The following is a 5619-nucleotide window of genomic DNA, read 5'->3' as shown; positions in this document are numbered from 1 at the left end:
ATCCTTCATGGCCTGGCTCTTGCCCATGTCTGTAGATTCATCTCCTAATAAGCCACCCTATCCTTTTTCTACTGCTGCCTTCATGCAGAATAATTTACAGCTCCCCAAAGGTACCTCAGTCTCTATAGTTCTTTGTTTTATGCCTCTGAATCTCACTTCATGGAATGCTTTTACCTGTATCATTCATCTGAATAATTATTTCATTCTTTTTAAATTTTCTTGAATATCATCAGTTCTTGGGAAGTGTTTCTTGGCTTCCTCAACAGCCTCCTTTCTCTGTTCTCCTACGTGGCTTTCTCTTAAGATTCCCTGCTGTATTTCCAGAGTGCTTTGCAAATCTCCTCTTATCTCTACTCATTGAATTGATTCACACTGCTAAGGATCAGTCTTAGCAATTTGGAGGTAGATAGTAATTAAAGCAATAGTTATTGAGCAATTTCTCTGAGTCAGATAAGTACTAAGTATTTTATAAACATTATGCTATCTAATCTTCATAGATATCTTATAAAATAAATAATAAATAAATTATTTACCCTTGAGAAAATATAATCAGGTGAGTATTATTATCTGTATCACATACATGAGAAAACTAAAAATTAGGGAGAACACATTTCAAACCCAGGTTTACCTAAATCCGGACAACAAATTCTTAAGCTGTACCTGATAATGATGTGTCTTCTGGTAGGAATATTTTCTCCTTCATTGTACCTTATATATTAAATATGTCACATGTGTGTGTATGTATGTATATTTATCATAACCTCCCCTTTAATAACTATTCAGCTATCTAATAGCTGAGAATGTACATTGACCACTACTATGGTACATTCCAGTGGCCCATGCATAGCATTTTTACTCTTCTTCATCTGAGTCCTATTCCCTATCAGAGTAATCAGAAATAAGGAAATATACCCTATTCTAAGATGCTAACTGATAAGGTTTTGGCAAAGATTAAAACCCTGCAACAGTATTTGATGCTAGCTGGGGGTCCTGGAAACAAAAAGTGTAATATCCTACATATAACCCTCTAATCATGGAGAACTGGGGGTCAAAGGCACATGCAGAGTTGGATAAAAACATATTTTTCTGGCGCACCTGGGTGCTTCATTTGGGTAAGCATCAGACTTGGGCTCAGGTCATGAACTCTGTGAGTTCAAGCTCTGCATCAGGCTCTGTGCTAACAGCTCAGAGCCTGGAGCCTGCTTCAGATTCTGTGTCTCCCTCTCTCTCTGCCCCTCTGTCTTTTTCTCTCTCAAAAATAAATAAACATTTAAAAAGCAATGTAAAAAGAAACACATATTTTTCTTTACATCTCTCATTAGCAGCAAGTTCATCATACTCTGCTTTATCCCATAAAATTATATAAAACATTATAATTTATCTTAAAGCTCCCAAATTCTAGTGAATGAAATTAGATAAAATCTGACACATTCTGCTATCATTTCTGACTTCTTGGAAACTTTTCCCCCCAAATTGCAGGTCATAATCCATCACACTGCAATCTAAAGTTAGTTGATTTTCTCCAAAAAGAAATAGGGACTCAAATTCTCTGTATAACAGCTTCTTATTATACTTGGAAGTTCTGATGAGTCACATCTTAGCTTACCTCCTTCATCATAACTAATCATAGTCCTGTAGCTCTTTAGATAAGCAATTTATTCGACTATTCAGTTCAGCCTAGACTTAAATCAGGTGAAATGGCACTGAATTTGAAATAGAGTTTTTATCTATTTGTTTTAAATTGGTAATTTTCATTCATGGTTGTTCAGGGGAGATGACTTAGAAACACCTACTTGGAATCGATCTCATTTTTAATCTGATTATAAATTTTGGCAGGTGAAATAGAACATGAAAAATGTAATCAGAGTCTGAAAGATAAAAAACTGTTGCTATGCAAATGTAGATACTTATGGGCTTTTTCAAATAATACAAAATAGTAATATTATTAGCTAATATTTGAGGAACATACAGACAGATATTTTTCTTAGATTACTTTAAAAGATGTAGTATAACAGCTAATCAATCTCCCTTATGAGAATGGTTTTTCATTGTTTAATCGTTTATCATGGAGACTAAATATACATCTGTATGTTAATAATTCAAATTGACATAGGTCTAATTTGATTGTTGGATGATTTCATATCCCTATCTGTGTATCTTATTTAGAATTTTTTGCATATGTAACTGGGAATTGAACTTAGATCAAAAATTAAAATCCATTTGTCTTCGAATATGGACTTTAATTTATTATACAATAAAATATCATGGACTCACCACGGTTGAAATAGGTAGAAATGATCTCTGCTACAGATGTGTGCCCAGAGTACAATGCTTGTTTGCAGCTGTGGGAATGTGCATTTCGCGACCTCAAATTGGCAACCCACCACCAGAGCCCTTTTTTAGAAGCAGATACCAGTGAATAGGTTCTAGGCTGGCATCTACACGTCTGAATCTAGCGGTCACTGATGAATTTGAGACTGGCTGCTTTTATTCAGATTCGCGTGTCTATCGCTGAGGACTCCATCAGTAATTCTCACTGAGGACACTACAGCACGGGCGGGAACATAAACGTCTTGGTTCTGGTCAGAAGCTTCTGTTGGGTGCACTATGTGCTCAGTCCTTCTTGACTTTTCACTGCTTTGGTCCTGACACCCGTTTTTCTGTCTTCCCATTGCTACATACTTGCTGCTAGATGATGGGAAGAGGAACAGCCTTAGAAAGGATGCCTTTGATTAAGTTAAGGCTCGGCGGAAAGGGAAACATGAATGTTTTGTTCTCTAATAAAGATATCTTTTCTCCCCCCTTTTAAAGGCTTGCAAACTTTCCTTTGGAGCCGAGAGATAACGGTGGAGTGAAACGGTTCGTGGTCGGGTGTTGGATGAATCTGAAAGTAGAGCTGTGTCACTACTGACTCGCTGTGTGGCTTCGGTTCACTATGAGGCTACCCCAGGTTTCAACTTTCTCATCTCTAAAATACAGACACATAATTGAGATACATCATTATATTTTGTGCTGCTAAAAAAGTCAAAGGTGCTGTCAGTTAAAATATGCTTTAATGTTTTATTATTTAGAATAATTTTCTATTTATTGGACTAGGTTTTTGGATGTAATTAGATGTAAACTTCTTTCAAATATGACTTTTAGATATGAATAAAAAAAGAATTTAAGATAGATACATCGGTCAGGGCAGCTGGGTGCCTCAGCTAGTTAAGCGTCCAGCTCTTGATCTTGGATCAGGACGGGATCTCAGGGTTCATGCTGACAGTGCAGAGCCAGCTTGAGATTCTCTCTCTCTCTCTCTCTCTCTCTCTCTCTCTCTCTCTCTCTCTCTCTCTTTCTCTCTCTCTCTCTCTTTCTCTCTCTCTCTCTCTCTGCCACATCTCTGCTTATGCATGCTTTCACACACTCTCGCTCTCTCTGAAAATAAATATATTTTTAAAAGGTAGATATATTGGTCAATACATCTGAGAAATTTGCAGCATCTGACTTTTCTGAATCCCTTTTGATTCAGAATTCATGCACATTTGTTTTCTTTCACACAATCTAGATCTCTGGGTCATCAAAGAAGCTGGAATTCAGTGTTTCTTAACATAACTCATAAAGGAGCTGAAGGTCATCACTTCTCAGTTCCTATGCTGGCTTCGGTATTATAGAGAGCCAGTCTGCTCTTGATTCCTGTTCCAGGAAAGTTGTTGAAAGTTTCTCGTTCATCACCATTGGATTCCTGGGACGTTAGAGAGTGCTCCACCGCTGCTGTTGAAGTTCCCCCTCAAAGTTCTGATGTAGAACCTGAAGTTTTCTCTTGGCAGTTTTGACATTCATACATGCAGAGGTAATGACACCCGCACCAGGGCCGTCACCTAGTAAAAGTCATGAGACGTCATGAACGTGATCGTCATCCAGATAGCAAAGACGTTTCACTCGGAAATGTTAAAATGAAAGGGCGTCTTAGAATCATGTGCAGAAATTAACATTTACCTCAAAGGTTGTGCTGAAAAGAAGAATGTGTGGTCGGTGTGCGTAAGGCACGTACCTGCTCCTTTCACATACCTCACTTTCCCATTTACCGTATTAACACAGCCACCCGTATATTGTTTTACATCTTTATAGAGGAGGGATCATGAGCCACACATCATTATACCTACCATATTTTTAACTGAATTGTGTCTCTGACGGAAAAAATGAAAAACAGAGTTCCAAAGCAATGTCACAGTAAATGGACTTTAGTTACTTAGCCTTTTCCAGAAGAATAATGTATCTCTTTACATGGTTGAAACCTTCTGTTAAGTCCCAGTCCCTCTTCCCTGCTCAGATCGAAAGTCTCCTGGGAGAAGAATCTCTCCTCAGGAGAGACTTCCCTCAAATCGCCACGGCTTGCTACGCGGTTGAGGCAGGTGAAATGTGACGGGCTGGAAGATGGCGATTAAACAGGAGTAAAAAGTACAGTCTATTTACAGTTAGTGTAGAGAACACAGACTTAGGCAACAAAGGTGTCCAACCAGAGCATTTTCCCCTTCAGAGGGTAGATTTCTCCCCGGTGTCCCTGTTCCCAGCAAGGCAGGGACCATAGCACATATGTATGGAAAGCGACAACAAGAAATAGAAACCTAACCTGGGCCCTTCTCCAGGCAGGATTTCTATGCCCTTCCATTACTTGCCATCCTTTTTTTTTTTTGGCGTGGATCACTGCCTTTATCTTTACTATGAACTTTGAAGTGCAGAACACAATCTAATATGTAGAAAAATAAAATTTTTGGCAAAACAGAAACTGTTAGGGAAATTAAATTGTATACTAGTACTTTCCGTATGTACTTAGCAGTTAAACATGTTTCACATAACATTGTAAGATGTCAGTTCCATGGTTATAAAAAACTTAATGAAATTTACACTGCATATTGAAATGATACAAATGGAAATTAAAATTTTTGTATTAATAAGGAAGCCCAGTTTGCTACAATAGCATTAATCATTCACATCAGATTTTAATTTGTTATACTTCTTTATAGTTTAGCAAATGCCCTTAATAATGAAAAATTAAAAAGTTATTAGGATAAAAATAATGATCTGTGTAAAAAGGGGGGTGAGGAACCAAAAGATTTTTTAATATAATGCTTAGATCATAAAATTTCCATGAATTTAAGAGGAATGAGGATATTTGAACACTAATAGAAAATAGACTTATCTGAGTGTTCAAATGCTTGTACAACTCTTCAGTCCGTTCAGTTTTATAAAACCAAAACTTTGAACACAAAAGCAAAAATGTTCATATTACCTTATTATATGTTCCTAAGTATCAAACCGCATCAATTTTTTACTTACCATTCTATAAAATAACTGCCGAACACCAGAATGCCTGCCTTGTTGTATTTAGTAACTCTCTTAACATTGAGTGACTAAGGTGGGCCGGCTCCAGCACACTCTTGGGAATACAGGAGGCAGAGATGAACCACAGAGTCATCAGACAGCCTGGGATGTGACAATCCTAAATGGGGCTAAGCTTTACAGTCTCCATATTTCCAGTAGGGACAAGACTGAGTGCCCCACCGCAGCGTTGGCTCAGCACTGCCATTTTTACAGGTATTTCACATTTCAAGCAGAGATTAGAATAGAGCCAGCTGT

Source organism: Suricata suricatta, chromosome 14 (assembly GCF_006229205.1).
Source record: "Suricata suricatta isolate VVHF042 chromosome 14, meerkat_22Aug2017_6uvM2_HiC, whole genome shotgun sequence".
Classification (NCBI taxonomy): Eukaryota; Metazoa; Chordata; class Mammalia; order Carnivora; family Herpestidae; genus Suricata; species Suricata suricatta.
The sequence above is the reverse complement of the archived record's forward strand: the minus strand, read 5'-3'. Positions refer to the sequence as shown.